A 19,904-nucleotide genomic window follows, 5' to 3' on the forward strand; every position below is an offset into this window, starting at 1 on the left:
CCTCAGTTTAGAGGCAACATAGCTGTGAGGACAGTGATGTGCCAGTGAAGGCAAGGGTGAGCTCAGTTGTGCATCATTTGCCAAATTGCGTGAGGGTGTGTGTGTGTGCATGGGGCTGAGTCAGGGTGAGGGCATCTTCTGCCAGGTCTTGGGGAAGCAGATGAGAGAGACCAGCAAGACTGCAGCCCCAGAAACTTTGTGCTGGTTTTGTAGTCAGTAGCCACTGCACCAGTCATCTCTGCATATTTTAAAAATGACAGGCAGTTTGGGCATCTGCTTACATCAATATTCTGTAAATACAAGGATAAATTGGTAGCCCAAAACAGTGAGAAAGCTTTGCATAGGTTCTGTTTTGAATGCTATTTATTACACAGCATGATATACACAGCACTCTTATTCATGTCAGTGGGAGTTTTATGCAAACATGGAAAGCAGAATGTGGCTCAAAATTGTAACTTGATTTGCTGTAGACAGGCCTTTCTGCATGCAAAGCTGTGAAGGCAAGTTCTCCTCTTCACACAAAAAAGGTGCAAACCCAGTGTAGTACGGAGTCTGTGGTAAAGTGCAGAAAGGTCCTGCTGCCTGGTGTGGTTTTACACCAAGTCTTCTATCACCAGGAATGAAGAGAAAGAGAAAAGGGAGCAATCCTGGGAAATATGCATAGATAAAATGTTTCCCTACAGCATTTGGTTATATTCAAATTTGCAACTGATTGTTTTTAAGGAATAAGTGTACTTCTAGAGATGGGACATTATTATGGGGAGCTGATAAAGTCTCTGCAGATAACAACGTACTTAAATTGTTGGAAAAAATGCAATTTCTATCATCCTAGCATCATCTAACCTTAAATGACTGACCTTAATAATCATAGGTTTATGAATGTATAGATTTATTCTTTTGATAGATATTTTGCCTTATTTTTAGAAAATGTGTTGAAAAAAATCTGCCTTCCTGACAACATGGAGGTTTAAAAAGTAAGTTTGGTTTTTTCTTTCCTGATACTTATCTAAGTTTGTCTTGCTCTGGGAGTTAGAAATGCTATTATTTATACTGGTCTTAGTACTCTGACTTTTAGGTGGTGCTGTAGTGACATTGAAATTTTAAATTTCAGGGAAGAGTATACCTTATGTATGCCTTAAAGTCACCAAATTTTATTACATATTGAAACAAGTGGCCACAGGGTTTGTGTAATTTGGAGTTCACAGATGAAGAAACACTGCCCATGGGAAAATCCAGATGCTTTGACAATAGAGCATTATTACCATGTAGCATTACAGCACTGATAAAGATCTGCCACTGAAGGCTTGGGCATATTTGTCACCCAGAACTCCTTCTGTGATTGTTACTGCCACAAATAAACTCCTGCAGAGCACATAAGCTTTTCACAGAACAGACTTTTTCCCCCTTATTTTTTGCTTAGAATAAAGATGATCTCCCTTCACAAGCAAGATTTACCCAAGACCATTTTGAAGAAAGTGTAGCGGAAGGAATCCCTAAAAAATTGTATATCAAAAGCTTAATTAACATGCTTAGGCTGTAAATGCAGATATGTACTACAAGGAAAAAAATAGTCTCCTATGTTGAGTCTATTTCATATTCAGTTTGGAAATTCTAAACTAAGACAAAGTTTTCAAGATATTTCAAAATATACTTCAAAGATTCAGTCTTAGAGCTCTGTGAACCTTAACTGTGACCACGACTGATGGCAGAGTGCCCTATGTATCTCTACAGAAAGCAGTGAACCCTGCTACTGATGAGGACATTACCTATTCAAGGTGTCACAGCACATTATGACTGAGAAAACCCTTCTAAACACAGTGAACTGCGTCCTAGAATTGCACTCTAACATTCCATATGTTTCATACACGGGCCCACTAGCAGGATGGCAACTTTGCAGGAAAGGACCCGGGGCACCTGATGGATTCCAAGTTCAACAGTAGCAGGTCCCTGTGGCAGTGGTGGATGGCAATATCCTGGGCTGCACTGGGAGGAGTGTTGCCATAAGTCTAGGGGAAGTGATCCTTCTCTCTTCAGCACCAGTGAGACCGCAGCTGGAGTTGTGTGTCCAGGTCTGGGCTCCCCAGTGTCATAGAAAGATGAAGTTACCAAAGATGATCAAGCCAAGGGCCATAAAGGTGATTAAGGGTCAGGAGAAAAGGCTGAAAAAGCTGTCACAGTTCAGTCCAGAGAAGACAAGACTCAGAGGGAGTTCTTATCAATATATACAAATATGTGAGGGGAGAGTGTAAAGAAGATGGAGCCAAGCTGTTTCCAGTGGTGACTGGAAATACCATGAGCAATGGCCACAAATTAGAACACAAGAGGTTTTGTCTGAACATCAGGAAATGCTTTATGCAGTTCACTGCAGTTAGCTGAGCATTGGCACAGGTTGTCCCAAGAGGTGGTAGACTGTCCATCATTGGGGATATTCAAAAGCCAACTGGACGTGGTCCTGGGAAAATAGCTCTAGATGACCCTGCTTGAAAAGGGGGATTGGATGAGATGATCTCCAGAGGTCTTTACAACCTCACCCATATGGCAATTCTGTGATACTACTAAACATGCTAAGCAGCAAATCTAGCCTACTGATTAGAGGCATCCTTTCCACAAATCCTTTCCTCAGGTCTATCCAGAAAACTCTGGGCAACTGAAAGCAACTTGTCTGTCAAATATGCTACCTTGCAATCAAAGCATTGCCCTGATTTTAATCTTTAAATAAGTACTGACCAAGCAGTCTAGCATTTGTAAACCTCCAAAGCAGTTTGAAAGATTTTGGGCTTTCATATGGTAAAGAGTGTATGTGCAGGCTACTAGGACACCTATCATAACACCCTTGATGGTATCAGCTTTGATCACAGAGATGTCTTTTATTACAGTAGAATATAGGGGAAAAGTTAGTGTGTGTAGGCTCATCCATTTTTAAAAATGTCTACTGCTTGCTTTTTTAAAACCTTTACTTTCCATTTCAGAATCTTGACTTGAAAAAAAAATCCTAATTTAAAATATCAGGATTTTTTTTTTCTGTATTTGATTTAGTTTTGCTAATTCGTCTTCATTTCTGACCAGAAATAACTAATTTAACTAGTACTGCTATTTATTTTAGTAACTGATTTAGAGCTGGTACAACCTGGTGGGGCTGCTTGTGCCAACGGCATGACGGTTACGTCTGCTGCAGAAAACCTGGCATCACTGCTTGTCCTGAGGAGTAAGGAATCCAGTTTGGAAATCATAGCTTTTCTAACCCCCACCCACAAATCCAGCCTCGTGCACATATTAAATCCTATCCATTTGAGACATGACCTGGATGCGTGCCAGTCCTGCCCCTGCAGCGCCATGTGTACCAGCAGTTCTGACCTGCAGAAGAATTTGCTGGGGAAGCATTGAGAAGAGAGAAATGGAGAAACCAGGATGGGAGCCTCCCAGGGATGGGGAAGAAGGGTCATGAGCGGAGCAGTGTGAAGAGGGGAAGCTCTCTCTGTGCACCAACCAAGATTTCACCTTTGTATGCATGTGTCCTGTAAGTGATGTTTGGTACACATAGCATTCCTCATTCAAATCCCTCACTGAGGCAAGTCATTGCCAAAAAGACCGCCCCCCCCACCCCCCAGGAGACTTCAGTCCTTCCTCACATCATATATTAGCACCTCAAATCTCCTGCATTACTGCTCAGACTAAATGTGCATTTAAAAAGAAAGGGAAAAAAAACCCCACACATTGCAATCTTCCTGTGAAAAAGAATCACAAACATGAGGATAACACCCCAGTCCCGGCTGTTGGGAAACAGTCTCTGTTTGGGGGGGTTTGCTAACTCGTCCTCTCTGTGGTGGCCAAGCCACCTCAGTGCACAGGCAGTGTAGCATGTGGAGCCCACGGAGGAGCACGTCCCTTCTCCTGGGGTCCCCACTACAGTAAATGCCTTGTTAAATAACTGCAGCAGTGGAGATACATGGGGTGCTTGGTGACCCTCATAATTTCTCATTTCTTCCCTCAGATGAAGTGGTCGGCAAGTTGTGTTTATGGTGGTAGTCTGAAAAATGTAGGAGCTCTTGGATGATCTCTGCAAGATGTGCTTTCACTTATCCATGTGCATCTCTTTGTTTCTGAATTTAAAATGTGGTACATCTTAGTGAAGAAAACTAGGTTTCTATGCAGGCAGCCTCTTTTCCAGCTCAGAAGTAAAAGATGTCAAAAATATGGTTTTTGAACAAACCTGCTTAGAGGCAGAAGGCTTTCTCTATTGATCAGAAAAGCTTAGAGTGACCAAACTGAAATAAAAATCCCAGAATGATATGGAGGAGGGTATAATTTTTTGTTGCAGATGGCATGTCTGAGCAGCATTTGGCTTTGGTTCCTGGGCTAATGCAGCATGTTCTTGCTGCCGGTAAATCCAGTCTACTAAAGATGTGGGTGCTGCAAGACATTCCTAAAGGCTCCCCATTTCACCCCCGTTTCACTTGTGGTCTTGGGTCCCTTTCTCCATCTTCAAATCTGAAAGTGTCAAAGTTAATAGAAAACATGGAAGAGAGGAATTGAAGAAAATCTGAAAGGTTTTCTGTGGGAATGCTGAGCAGTAATCCCAGAAGTGCACAAAAGAGTTTTTAGTCTGGGCACCTGTGACACTTAAACACCACTGAAAGCTTTATCTGCAGCTTTCCTGATCAAGGGATAGTCCCAGGCAATGCAGTTGCTAGCTGATTTTTTTTTTTTTTTTTTTTTTTTTTTTAGGAATTTATATGCTTTCCTTTCATGAGGACTTCCCACTGCAAATATCTAGAGGTGTGTGTAGCCCAGGACATGTGAACAGAAAGAACTCTGCACATTTTGTGGTTTTGTTGAGTGGCAGTGCAGCCCAGGTGATGTAAGAGTGCCTCTGATTTCCAGCTCTGGTACTTCTTTCTTGGAGAAACCACTAACCTTAACAGATCCGTGGTTTTTTGGTCTGCACACTGACAATGGTGGTATGTACTTGCTGTCCTCTGTAAAGGGACCCCAGCGGAGTCAGGGAAAGTTTCAAAATCAGCAAACTTTTTCATCATCTTGGAGCTGCACAAAGAGGAGCAGAGAGTTTGTGGGTGCTGAAAAGGCTCAGTATGTCTGTCACAGCTTGCTTTTCTCCCCAGATAGCAGCTATAGAGTACTGGAAGCTCAAATGACTCAGAAGGGGAAGGGGAACCTGTGAAGTCAATGCTACCAAACCCAGCAACCAAGTGGTGAGGGAGAGACTTCCTCACTTTTGTGTCTGTGAGTAGGACAAAACATTCCTGGTGCCAGCCTGGAGCCAAGTAACCCACAGCAAGCTGTTCTGTGGGCAGTGCCAGCGACGAGTGAGCTGAAGTACTGCAGCCAGGTAAACAGCCATGCATGCTTCTCCACAGACCCAGACTGCTCATTTGGTTCCTGTCTAGACGGCAGTGCCCCAGCACCTCCTGCCCTGTGCCTTCCTGCCCTTCTTGCACACATTTGCTTGTGGGCTTTCCCATTGCACGGGACTGCAGCTCCATTCACTCCTTGCCTGCTGCCCAGGCTCCATTTGCCCCTGAGGACACCAGCTCAAACATCAGCTGGAGCGAGGAGCTCGACATCAGGAGAGAAAATGAGCAGTTCCTCCAGACACCCCTTAAAGATGGTTTCAGCAATTTTTATGTGCCGTCTGGTGAAATGCAAGTTAGCTGTTATCTTGGCAAGGGAAACTTTTATGGACTGTTCACGCCCTTTGGGCACGACCCCGGCCCCGTGTCTAAGCTCTCTCACACATGTGGGAAGCAGAAGTGCTATAGCAGGCAGCACACTCACACACGCCAAAGTGAGATGAGAACCAGACTCGCCTTTTTAGTAGCCTCTAAATGCCGCTGTATCCAAATGAACCCTTTCATTGGGTGGGTGTGCAGAACAAATCCGGGTGGCAAACATACGAGATTGACTCGTAAGGCAGAGGTCGAGAGGTCACAGGGAAAAAATGATGTTTTGGTGTAGGCATCGGGAACCCCAAATATCCGCTGGCAATGTTCTCTGGAAAATGTGAGCCCTAAAATTCCAGGTCAGTGTCTTGTGGAAGGGAACCCCTGCCCCCCTCCCTGCCTGCCCGCCCCCCCCCCTCCCCCCGCGCTTAGCAGTTTCCATTTCGTTTTTTGAATTATTAAAAGATCAAATGTTGGAATGCTGGATAGCCTGAATTCATTTGTCAGATCACGAAGTACTCATAACATTTCTCAGCCTTAATAACACATCTGCTCTTAAAATGTGGTCTCTTGATAATAGCTGGCTGAAAGTGTCTGAATTTAGGGATTATTTGAGACAACAGATTTCCTTCTATTTGGAATTGAATGAGGCATCTGCTCCCTCACCGTCAGCTTTGTGGGATATTCTCAAGGCAATCATAAAAGGGCAGATCATTTTGTACATTACGAGAAGGAAAAAAGACCTCTGTTGGCAATTACGAGATTTGGAAGGGTGAATTAGAGACCCACAAAGGTACCACTTCATGTCTAAAAATTCTAGCTACTCCATTCATTCTCCCCTCTGTCTAGGGTGGGACACAGATTTATCTGATGAGTGGAGAGGGAGGGGGCAATTCTCCTGTCAAAAGCAATGTTGGCAAAAGGGAAAGAGAAAGAAAATTAATCAGGAAAGGATATGCACACTCCATCTTGGAAAACTGACCCAACAACATATTAGAGAGATTAGGACTCAGAATGGAGAGCAAGGCATGGATCCCTTGGAGGATTAAATGAAATTTTGCCAATATTTATGCCAGTTTGGTACATTGAAAAACCAGGACAAAAAAAAAATGAATGCTTGCAAATTATTTAACACATATTCATCATCAGAATTTTCTCCCACATATAAGCGGAAGATGATTAATAAAGAAGTAAAAACAAAAGCAACTGGAGCTGAGAGAAGGCGCTGCTTTGCACTTTGCAGGTATATAATTCATTTCTGGATGCGACACATGACAGGCAGTGCCCAGATGATGCCATTTGCTACGGTAGTAAAGGATGGGTGCTATGGACCACTTGTCCTGGCCAGCACACAGGTGAAGGTGGGCAGATAAATATATGCATAAATACACACAATTGCATACATGTAGATCTGCATGCATCTGTATATAGTGTATGTATATACTCACATGCGTGCACACATCTATACATATAGATGTATAGATAAGTATATTTAGCTTTTTAGTCAAGTGACGCAAACTGCTGCAGCTGGAAATAACACTGTCTGCTCATGAAAAGACAGGCATGTACTTAGACTTATTTATGTGGTAGAAAATGTGTTCGAGGGATGTGAGCTGCCTTAAAGCCTTTGTCAGAGGAGAGGGGAGCAACCTGTGAGACACCTTGGATGCATATGTATCTGGGAATAGTTATTTACTCTAAGACTGATCCAAGTATGAAATACCTGGAGGAGGACCTCCTGGTGCAGGGTGGGATTCTGGCAGGTGGGAATGTGCACCCTATGGCCTCACTGTGATGCACAGGCATCCTCAGTGTGTGGTGGGGAAGACTTTTCTGGTTGGTAGGAGGTAAGCTGCTCTGTTTAACCTGAGATGGGCAGAGGAAGGCACGTGACACTGGACGCTGGTTTACAGGCAATATTTATGAAAATATGTAGCCTGAGTTTGGAAAGGCCACTGAACCTTAAGGGGGTTGTTAATTATTTTGTGTTTTCTAATACCTGGCTAGAGCCCAAAGACTGACTTAGGAGCCTTGTGTGAAGGTCCTTTTCTGAAAAATTATGACCCTTCATTTTGAATGACTGAAACCATAGAATAAAAGTCTAGAACCTCACAGTTCTTCAACTCTACTTCAACTCTGCACCAGTGCCATAGGCCTTGAAACTGTCTCTATAAAAGGGGATGAGGCAGAGGATGGACTGTGCTTTCCCACCACAGAAAGTGTTTGGTGCTTTGGCACAATGCAATGTACATGGGACCTTCCCAGAGAGGGAGCAGTAGTGGCTGAGCTTTCTACCCTGGGAAGGTGGCATTGCTGTTGGACCAGGGCAATTTTTGGCTCACAGGTGACTCAGGGAGAAGGAGCAAATGCAAACGCTCTGCATAATACATAATATACCCACAGGTCAATGAGCATCGCACATCCTGCTCTACGGCTGCGCTGCAAAGTAGGATTCTGCTCTTATTCTCAGCCCAAGAGACTTGCTCTTTAGCAAAAGCTGTGGAGGCTTATGCTGAGAAGGTCTGTGGTGCAATCCCTGGCCTTGGCGGGGATGCTTGGCAGCACCGACACCACCCTGAGCCGCTCCGAGCACTCCGCAGCTGCAGGCGGGAGCCCGGCCAGGGGGCCGGCAATAGATCCCTGTGCAGGGCTCCCACCGGAGCTGGGCTTTCACACGCTAATCCTCGGGGTGAGGGCAGGGTCTGTAGCTCCAGGGTTTTCATTCGGGGATGGCTTGGTTTCAAAGGCAGCTTTTTAGCACTTTGATTGAGGCTTACATCAATTCTTCATGTTTTATATTAGATATTGCAATTTATATTAGGAGAGGTGTTTGAAGTTTCTGATTTTCCCCTCGGCCAACTTTAAATCTAATTTCTAATATCTTAGCCACTCTAATGAAGTTCACAGTAGTTTACATTGTTATTAAACTTCTGTTTGGGGAATATAGCTTTAATCCTCATTATATACCAAATATAGGTACCGAATATTCATTGTGTCATTGCAATTAAAAAATACAACCCCCAAAGGATCTTTTATATTAATTTAAATTATCCTGCACTTATATTATGGTTTGAAATAACCTATACTGCTACAATGTCTTTATTGAAGACATTTCAATGTCTGTAGTTATACTTAGAACTCCTTTTTTCAGTTAAATCCTGTTCTATGACACTGTAGTCATGTAGATATAGATTTACAGCAGTATTATATTTTAACCTTTTTTTCACCCTCTTTGTATTTTAAAGAAACAGTTGAAATCACTAATTTTGCATTCAGTGTTAGCAAAAGTAGAGTAATTAATCCAGACAGCTTTTTCAGGCATTTGACAAAGCTTCATGTCATATGAGCTGTTTTCTCTTTACAAGGAGAGACAGATTCTTTACTCCTTGAAAGTATCAAGAAAGTCATCAAGATAAATCCCCAAATAACACATTGAAGGACTTTAAAATACAAAATTTATTGTTTGCAGCTTAAACATGAAAAAAACAATTTATAATCTTCTGCATATAGATAGCATGGTTTGGGACACATTTGCAGTGGATTTCAATAAAGTAAACTGCTAGCAATTTACAAGATTATTCATTTAAGCTAATGTTTGTAGATAATAATACCAACTTATCTTTAATATATCTCTTGATTCTTACACTGAACATCCTTTCCAAGAAAAAAAAAAAAAGGGCTTTTGAAGTTTTTAGATGGCAAATGTTATATTTACAGATGATGATCTCTGCATTTGAAAGCTATGTTAACTGGCAACATCTCCAAGGGGAAATATTCAGGTAGAGTCAGACTTACTACTATGTAGCAGCTCAGTTACAAAGAAGGGACTCCAGCCTTGGCCTTTGGGAGTCACTACTTGGAGCAGACGCAGCAATACCCATCACTGGCTTTCAGTCTGCATAGATACAATTGGATATTATTATTTAAACATTGTGGAAGAAAGCGTGAAAGGTCACATTTCTGCCTGCCAGACAGCCTTTTTTGTTTTTACAGCCATAGTAAGTATTAAATGGAGAAGCAGTCAGGCTAAAATAGAATTAGCATTCAAACAAATTTTGAAATCCAGAGAAATTTGGTGAAAATTTGTATATTTCTGATGCCTACCCTCACTTTTTTTTGGAACTGACAAACCCAAATGGGAGGGCCAGGGGCAAGTTTTATATTTGCTTCTGTCCCTGTTTTAAGCATGATCCCCAAATGTGAGGAGATGGGAAAGGGGACAGGAATGGTAAGATTTGGCACAGTGGAGGAATTGGTGTGTTCCTCACTCTGTATAATAGCCTGTTGCATGTGGTCACTCAGGAGAGTAAGGTGTCCCAGCAGTGTCTCCAGAGAGACACTCAGGATGCTTAGATGTTGTGAGCTAATGGCTTTTGCAGGCTGAGTACTCTTCCCAAGAAGATATAACAGGGGTCTCTTTGGAGTGGCAGCTGCTACTAAAACCATAGTGGGAATATTTGAACAACAGTTGGAGAGACTTTCTTCTGTTGCAGTTGAAGGAAAGAGGAGAAGGAAGGAAAGTTAAAAGTAGCTCTGACATGAAAGCCATGTCCATGACTTCTTGTTCCCTATGAAGACTGATGGCAGCAGTCCAGCTAAAAGGGAGTTTGAAGCCTCTTGTGACACCTGGTGCCAATCTGTGATTGCTCCTCAGGCTTACAGCTCTGAGCTTTCTGGACATCATCTCTGTTAGAACTGGGCTCTCCCAGTCTTATGGGACCTGTCATAGGACAGCAGGGACTCCACTCCAATGCTTCATGTCCAGGAAGCCTTACTGCTCTTCCTGTTTCATCTCCTGTCTTTCTACTGTGTACAGCCTGCGCATCACCTGTCCTTAACACACAGCTTGATTCCCTGGCCACCCACATGGCAGCTGGAGCCAGCCGATGACTCCTTTTTCTGGAGTCTTGGTAAGCAAAGCCAGGTGGTGCAGGGGAGTGAAACCTAGCTGTTGCAGGTAGGGTGAGGGCTATTAAGCTCCCCACCTATGTGGTGATTCTCATCAAGATAACCAGGTAGGAAAGACACAAGTTCAGTGCTGGATGCTCTTGGCCCATCCCATTGCTGGCAGAGGATTGGAGGAAGCTTGCAAGTACAAGTACAAGTAGCACCGCTAATTGAGGGAGGGGAGGAGGTTGTTGGCCTTTCACATGGATCAAGACTGTAAGTGGCAATTCACACATCACTGTGATTGTCTGCAATAGAATGAGTCAAAGCTTTTACAGCCCTGAGTGAAGATGGGACCACAGTGGTTCTGGTGCCAATGACCCCATATGAGTAACAATTTAATGTTAAGGTTGTCCCTGGGTGTCCTTTTGGGAAGACTCTTGCCAGGCTGGTTTCTGTGGGCGCCCTATCTGCAGGAGTTACTCCATAGGTAGAGCTGGGTTTATGGCAGCAGTCCTGGGGAGCTCAGGGATGTGGGAATGTTTTATAATTGCCAAACTTGGCATCACTTCCTTAGGGGCTGGGTCTCAGCTTTTAGGTAATGAGCACTGCAGGTTCACTGTCCAAAACTGTACCCGCATTTCTTTTACCTGCAGTTATCTTATCTCCATCCCTGTCACTGATTCCATGCACAGACAAGCATTGTTAGTACTGTAAGAATTAATCACATACTGTTTGAAAAAAAATTTGACATTTGCATTTCAAAACTCTTACCAATTCTAAACATTTATTCTACAAAACTTGGAAAGATTGTAGTTCTGTTTCAAATTATTCCAGCACCGTGGGCATTGCCACAGAATGTAAAATTGCAGAACATATGAGACTGAAACCTGACACCCGTTCTTCCCTGTTGTGAAGTGTCGTTGATGAAAAATACTCTAGTTTGAAGAAAAAAAATTATGTAGGAGCATGACCTATTCCCAAAGCAGCTAGCCAAACTCACTCATGTTTCAGGGACAGCTGCATATGTAAATAGAGTAGGGGATACTTCTCCAAATACAATCAAACTGGTTTAAAATAGTAAGAAAGCATGAAATATCTCTTACAGAATAATCTGATGCTACTGCAAGGAAGTTCAAAGTGTGAGCAGAGAAAAGAAAAGGCATGATACTGTTTGAAAGTGTATCTCTTCTGTAATCAAAACAACACAGAATTTAGTGAAATCAGTCTTTATTGCTATTAAAATTCTTCTTCCTTTAAACATTTTCCAACTAGACATTTTTAAGTTTTGTACTCAAAGAGATGACTTTTGCATGAAATGAATAATCTACTCAGACATTTTAGTACTTTAAAATGCTCTAGAAAAGATGGTGAAACATAGGTTGAAAGGAGCATTTATAAGGAAGGTGACACGAGTGAGACTGGAATTGAATATAAATACAATTGTATTACATATAAGTATAAATATAAATATGCAATACATGTAATTAAAAAAACCCTCATCTGTGTATTTGCACATATACGTGTGTATATTTTGCTGCACACACACACACACACACGCACACACGCACACACACACACTTATGTATCTATGCAACCCTTTCATTTGAAGACTCCAAAATGCTTCAGAAAGCTGAGTACTGTGCTTAGCTGCTCTCCTTTTACAGATGGGGATGTTTAAGTGCAGAGGTTATATGTGCAAAGCACATTGCTTTCTTGGATGTGAACTGCCTCTGCCACCTTCAGCAAGCCACCTGTTGCTTCTGAATGGAGAATTAGCCATTTTGGTCCAAGCATTTCATCTTCCCATTCCAGCTGCTAGTTTTCACTCCACCTAAAGAAAGCACAAGCCACAAAGAAGTTTTGACATGTTTCAAGCAGAGTAGCCCATTCTTTAAAAAAAACCAAGCCTAACTTCTCATAGTATACACCATTAATTTCCCAGATCTGGGCCTAAGTCCTGCTTCTCACCCAGGCAGCATTTAATTCCCTTTCTAAATCTCTTCTTTTTCCACAAGTAAGTAGGAGTGTTATTTGAGTAAGGAATGAGCAAGAGCTGTAGGCTTTAGCCTTTGAGTTACAGAGATGAAATAGTTTACACTCACAATATGTTGTATTATTTGAAACAGGGAAATAATATTTTTCAGTGAAAATTAAATTTAAAACGTATGTCGACGATTATCCACATCTTTCACAAAACATTGCATGTTCCTGGAGGTCCTTATTTCAAAAAGCTTGGACAATTTTAGTTTGATTCCCTGAACTGTTCATTTACTCTTCTTTTTCTGATTTGTTTTGCCTCTTTCTTACTTTCTTTCTTTTATCAAATCATCTGGAGAGATAAAAATGAACTGTCCCATATAGGTGGCCAGTTTGGGAGCACACATGTAGCAAGAAGCCCTCCAAAATCCCAGGGCTGCAGAGATGGCATCCCCTTTCACCCAGGCTTTTATACTGATCTGCTCAGTTGTCCACCAAAGAGTCCAATTTTAAGACATAAGTTTGCACATTCTCTGCCAGCAGTGTCTGGGGAACAGCAATAAAGGAAAATCTCTCCTCTGCCCATATGGGCTGCCTTTGCTTTGAACATGAAACCCTGGTAGACCCCCCCATCTCCTTACTCCTTCTTCCTCTTTCACACCAAAAATTATCTTGGAGAAATTTAATTTTAACTGTTTCTTCACCACATTGTAAAGAAAACACTGCAACAGATTTCTGTGCTGGATGATCACACTGCTCACAGCTGCCCAGCTTCACTTCCCCCCCCCCCCCCCCCATTTGGGGAGGCTGGGGCAGAGCAGAGGTGCACACTAAGGTCTGTAGTGGACCTCAAGGTCTGCTGAGGACCAAACTAAAGTCTCAGTTCCCCTGAGCCTGACCCCTACAGCCCTTGACCCTGTTCCTCTCTCAGGTGTTTGCTTCTAGGGGCTTCAACCAGGGCTTCTTACCCCATAGCCTCCCGTTAACCCCAGTCCCCCACCACTTTTTCTTCACTACTGCCCATTCTTTTTTTCCAGACTCCTTCTCCCATTCTGCCCTGCTTTCTTCTGGCTCCCAGCCCACCTGTCTTGAGCCATGTCCGCATCTGAGACGAACATGGTTGTAGCCTTGGAAATAAAGAATAGCCAGAGAGGCCTGCCTTATTGGTAAGTGGGGAAGAAAAAGTCTTCCAAGGGCTGGGTGGTAGTGGGGTCAGGGGGAACAGAAATGAGGTATGAACTTCACCTCAAATCTGGTGGCAATCAGAAGCACCTTGATACTAGAAGTCATGAGTCACACTGTGACAAGATTAAGGTTTTAATAAAACTCACTGTCAGTATTTAAGGTGGTGGATCTGCAACAAATGCTAGATTAACTCCAAATATTTCTGTAAAACACTTTTGGTTTCATCCCCTTTACAATAGTTACACTGGGATTTTGCTAAATAGTATGCTCCTCAGTAGTGTCTGATACAGAGACAGATATATAGACATTTAGGTGCTCCTTCCCACTGATTAAGGAAGTAAAAGGCTGCAATGGTTTAAAAATCTGCCCTTGAGAGCTGCCATGTGTGTCTGGGCACCCGGAGCACTTCAAGATTTACTGCATATAAAAACCCAGCAAAGATCAGAGAAATTCTTTGCCAAACACAAATGGCAATAAGACATACTTTGAACTGTCAGTAGTGCCTTTAATTTTCTTCTCTAAAGATCAGAGTCAATGAAGAATATTTTGAATCTGGGTTTGGGGGCCAGTTCTGAAAACTGGGTCTTGATGCTGCTGCCATGAGACCGACTGTTGTCCCCAGCAGAAGCCAGACCAGATCTAAACAACTTATTCAGTGACACACTGCAGTGACTTACTTGACACATATCTTCTCTGGTTTCCATGGGCTCAGGGGAGAAGTGAAACCTCATGCCCACAGAGCAGCAGAGAGCTGGATTGCAGCTGGGCTGCAGGCAATGTGTGCCAGCCAGTGTGCTCACCAGCACTTCTTCAGCTTTTGGCTCTAACTGGAAACTTGGGCTTCTCATGCCTAGATGGTAATGCTGGGCTCTCTGAGATACACCTATTTATGTATGTCAAATAGAAAGGTGGAAATGAAAGATGCTTCAAGATACCTGAGTGATTTTTTTCTGTTTAATCTGATTAAACATATTGGAAGATGCTACAAGCAAAAAATGGCCTTTCCAAATACATTCAAATTCTTTGCGTCCATTTGACTTACAAGAATAAATAAAACTTCTCTTATTGCTTCATAATATCAATAATACCCCTGAAATCATTCTATACTTAATGAGCAATTTAAGAGCATTAAATGCTGTGAACAATCAATTTGCTGGGTATTACTGTGCTTCTCTTTATAAATGTCTAATTATATAGGTCAGACTTGTTTGTAGCCTGTTACCTTCGGTAGCCAGCTGCAGACCTCTGACTCAGAACAGTGAAAAACAATTCCTTTATACATCTCTCCCAGAAACAACAGCAAGACCAGAGTATTCATACAACTCTCTAGGATTTTGCTTTGCCACCAGCACGTGGCCCCCATCCGTGTCCCCACCACCCTGTCCCTGTGCATGGCAGCCCCTCCACACGCAGGTAATGAGAAAGGCAGGGCTGCGCTGGAGAGGGGAGCACCACACGCCTTGGCAAAGGTTTCCCATAAAGATCTGTCCTCTAGCTGTGGATGCAAACTCAAGCTGGTCGTGCACACAACTCCAGCATGCCGAGCCCACTACCCCTCGGCACAGCCAAATGTTTCAGCAGCTGCCCTTTTGTCCTGTTTCTTAAATAAACAAAGAACAGATACAAATTAATGACCTAAATTTATGGCAAAACACACTGCCTTCCCAGAGCAAATAGCCTTAAAAGAACAGATGTTAAAATAGCATTTTGTACTCAGAGAGAGAAAACGGCTACCGTGCAAATGGAAAAGCTCAGGATGTGTAGAAAAGAGAAGCTAAAGCGTCTAATTGTGCCACGCCGCCTCCCGCTACACCACAAACCCCGTAACCTTTTGATGGTGCCTTGCGCAGAATAATTATCCTCCCTGGGGCATTCCCCATCCATTCTTGCCTCCTCTTACAATCCCAGTAAACTTTCTCCTTTTATTCCTTTATATTCCTTTTGGAGATGGAAAGAGCAAAATGATCATTTTGCCAGCACATTAAACAGCGACTAGCAATCCGGTGCTGTAATCCTCAATGTAATTTAGCCTGGAAAAATTGTGCTCCTGCAACACACCATCTCAACAAACCATTCCTTTGAATTACCCCTTTGTTTTACCCCAAAGGGTGCATTCATCAGGCAGGAGAGATTATTTCTCACTATTTTTTTTATTGAGACTTATCTTGCCAATGCCTGTATTTAAGCAATTGTTAATGATATCCAAGTACAAAAACAGAAAAAAAAAAAAAAAAGAAAAAAAAGTGATTAAGATGGATAGAGGTTTTGCAGAGCCCATACTTATTTCGTTATTTATTTATTATTTTTGCACAAAAGCAGAGGGAGACACAATCATGCACAGGAGGTGAACGTGCCTTTCGGGCGGCAAGCAGTCTCTGTCATCCAGTGCTGGCAAAGGCAGGAGCAAGCGGCACTGGGTCATGGCGAGAGAAATTAGAAGGCATCTCTGTTTTCCTGCCCAGAAAGTGCATTCTGTTTATACTACACCACATTGTATTTCTAGTCTTACTCAACATTTTAATATACATTTTCTTGTCAGGCATCTTGGCAATCGGGTACACGACTTGCAAGATGGACTGAGAATTCCACAGGTGGACTGATTAGTGGGTGGCATTTCTGAGCTCCAGCAAGCTGTTAGCATTATGTCTGTTTGCTTTAGGTACAGATGTGAAATGATTTGACAGTCAATCTCAAAGTGTGTGTGAGTACTTGGGCTTTTTTTTCTTTTTTTTTTTCTCTTTTTTTTTCTCCCTTCTTGGTATGTCAAACTCTTCTTATAATACAATCCTCATCCGTCTGGTTGTCCATTGAAAAAGCATCCCCCCCGTACCCCCCTCCTGTAGCCAATCTGGATGAGTCATGCATTATTCAGGAGATATAATTTGTAAGTGTCAGAAGTGGCTTTGGTTTTTTTTCCTGTTCGCTCATTTGAGGACCACAGCTGTCACGACCAAGAGTCCTTGCCGGGCACGAGGGTTATCCCACCGCAAAGACGAATTGTTTCCTTTGGGTAACTTGTCCGAATGCAAGTTTCTTTAACAAAGCCGTAGTCGTAAGCAAATGGTGTTTGACAAGTGGAATTTTCTGTTGACTTGCTCATTTCATTTCCTTCTTTTGGCAGAAACACTTGGAACTTGATTTTCTTGCAGTTACTATGAGCCCAGAATAATAACTCCTAAATCAACACTGAGGAGGTGGAAAGGTACAACAACACAAACACTCAGTAACAGTCAGGACAGCGACATGGAAATATGAGTTGACATGCAGAATAACCACAAGTGGTGCATAATTTATTGATTGCACCTTGTCATGGGAATGATGAGCTCTCAGCTAGAGGAATTATATTTTATATATTTCACAACTTTGGGGAAAAATATAAATATTATATATACAAACTGCATATACACTAACTAATGGATAGAGCAAGATTCCTATTTCCAGTTAGTGAAAAGATTATGTGCATCACAAGGCAATGTTTTCTGGAGCCGGGTAAGCCCAGGAGAGGGGAGGCAGGAGGGTGGTGAAGGGGGATACACTTCTGTAGCATTGCTTGGGTGTTCAGGTGGACATGGTAAGGTTACAGCCACTTCAGTCTTAAAATTTCCTTAATGCTGGAAACCAGCTGTATTGTATTATAAACACTAGGTTTAAAATTGCTTTAGATTTCAGTATAATATTTCAGTTGTGAAGTATTATATACATGAACTTGCAAGAAAACTGCAGCATGAACCAATGTGTGGAGACCAGCAAACTACCCTGGAAAAGCAGAGTAAAAGGTCTGAGAAGTGTTTATTTCTTATTAACTTTCAAGCTTTCAACCAGGCAGACCCTCGAGCCTCCCTGGCTAGGTACAAGCCAGCAGCTCCTTTCTCCATATTATATTTTTTTTCAGCACCAGGAGAGCTGCTTTGCTCCCAGGCTGAGGGTGCCCCCCTTTCAAAGCTGTTGCTGTTTCCTTCTTGTTTTACTCACTGGGTAAGCAGGGCACCAACTGAAGCAGACTGTTCCCTGTCTCTGGCAATCACACAGCCAGAAGAGGAGACACAGACACAGCACTGTTTGCTGAAGGACGGTGGCTCAGTCTCAGGGTGGGCAGTCAACAAGCACACACATGAGGACCAGCAGCTGCTCCACCAGCAGTACCAACTCGACTGAATGGTTGAAACCCACAAATAAATGAGAAATCCAAATGTTCACCCCACATAAGTTTCTCCCAACAGGTTAACCAACCAAAAAATCAGCTTCCACTACTTAAAATAAATTGATTTTTCCTCTTTCTACATTGGAAAAAACTGTAAGTGCTTTGATTTCTGCTGATTACCTACTACTGCACTTGAGTTACAACCCTGGAGTTAAAGCTTTCTCCAAGCAGAAAAGCTGTTTCTCCAAGTGCTTCTTTTTCAGTGCTATGAAGAAACATGTCAGAGGAGACACGGCAATGCACTCCAAATGAGAAGCAGGGGCTCAGCTCAGTACTTGCTGGTATCAGCAACAGATTTGTCTATATCACCTTCTGCAGCTAGGAAAGTTGCTGCCGTGCATTTGCCATTTAAGTTGTGAGCTGGTTTCGTGCTGCTTAAGGAACAGCTTAAGTTGGAGTAAAAGCAGCTTCATGGGAGGAAAGCAGTAACAAAGCCTTGGGTACCACAAAATCACAGCAGAAAAGTGTTCCTCTGTAGCTAAAATGAAAGAGCCTTCAAAAGAAGGCTGGTGGTCCTGCACTAGAGAAAAGCAGCTGCTGCCTGGGTGACATGCACTTTGGTTTAAATGTGGTCAGGGTCCACACGGACTGTGACACACATTTTGCTTTATTTTCACCCTTCAGACCCAGAAATATGTTTACCACCCTGCTCCAGACAATATATATCACACCATTTCCTATGATTTACAATTAAATCTTGTCTCAGAAGGGGAAATAATTTCTGAACTGTTTATAATGCGAATGTGATGGAGACCTATGACTAAATATCTCGTTTATTATTTTGCATGAGTCTTCTGACTTTTTATGAGGTTTCTCTATGTTAAAAATAGAGAGCACTTCTGTGGAACACATATTTTGGGTGACCTTCTCAGAATAAGAAATTACCAGGCTGAATGCACCCAGATGTGAATCACAATTAGTATGGGGAGGGCTGCAAGAATAAGCAAAGGCCAGTGTGCAGATGCCGCTGCGGACTGCAGGGAGGGAAGCAGGGTGGGAGGACACAGCCTCCCCCGCTCCGCGGCCGCTTCAGAGGCACCCGACGAGCAGCCAGCAGCAGCTGACTCACCTCGGCGGCTGCCAGGGGTCTCTCTGGCAGAGATAAATTCACTGTGAGAACCGGGTCTGCCTTCCTTACAGAAGAATAATTGAGTTCCTGGGTAGGGAGGTGCACTAAGCGGGTCCCCAGGAAGGCGGGGAGATGTGGGCAGCAGGGCTTTGTTAAATGTCCAGGCTTCGCCCCGCTGAGCCCGTGGTGTCCCTGACGTGTGGCTGGAGCCCAGCTCCCTCTGCTCAGTGCAGTTGTCTTTTGCTGTACTGCTTATTCACACATCGCAGCTCGCTCCGTCTAGCTGCCTGGGTACCGATGCCAGGGAAGCTGAAACACCACAGGCTCCGCAAGCCCACCCAGACCACAGGCTCCAAAGTGCATGCCGCTGCCTCTTCCTCTGAAATTAATATCTCAGCTCGCTAAATTAAAGCAAGCAGGGTTTCACCCAGGCATGTTGTGATCACACCTCCAACTTGCAATATAGATTTACCATGTAAACTGCTAAGCAAGGTACGGTGCTCTCCCAGCAGGAGAAGACAATGTCTGCCTGCAAGGAAAAGGGTGGGAGAGCAAGGGTGCAGAGCCCTTCTCCAAACAGCTCCGGGGCACCTGTCCACACCAGCACAGGAGACCCGGTAGACGGAGAGGAGGCTACATGAAGAAGTATGTTTCTCACCTGGAGAGCACTAAAGTCAGAGGCACAGAACATGTTTTATAAAGAAGGCAGAAGCCACCACAGCTGAGCAAGGTGAGGCACGGAGGTTGAGCACAGAGCAGGTCAGTGCCGGGGCTGAGCCCTGACTTGCAAGCCCACCGCTGCAGAGGAGAGTGTCGCGGTACATCCCCAACAAATGGAGTATTTTAGTATTTTTGTGCGTCTGTGCAGAGTTCAGTGTTTTGCAGGTGGGTCATTTCTTCTGCC

The 19,904-nt window shown here is 43.3% G+C and overlaps 1 long non-coding RNA gene across 2 annotated transcripts; it reads left to right on the forward strand.

Annotated features, from left to right (window-relative positions):
* The first annotated feature begins 924 nt into the window (after positions 1–924).
* LOC131578295 (uncharacterized) lies at positions 925–16,935 on the forward strand. 2 transcript variants are annotated; one of them, XR_009277434.1, is made up of 3 exons: positions 925–974; positions 13,583–13,711; positions 16,852–16,935. It is a non-coding gene; the product is annotated as an uncharacterized LOC131578295 (long non-coding RNA). The 2 variants fall into 2 exon arrangements; XR_009277433.1 differs by lacking the exon at positions 16,852–16,935 and adding an exon at positions 16,270–16,386.
* Positions 16,936–19,904: the final 2,969 nt, after the last annotated feature.

This window comes from Poecile atricapillus, chromosome 3, assembly GCF_030490865.1.
Source record: "Poecile atricapillus isolate bPoeAtr1 chromosome 3, bPoeAtr1.hap1, whole genome shotgun sequence".
Taxonomy (NCBI): domain Eukaryota; kingdom Metazoa; phylum Chordata; class Aves; order Passeriformes; family Paridae; genus Poecile; species Poecile atricapillus.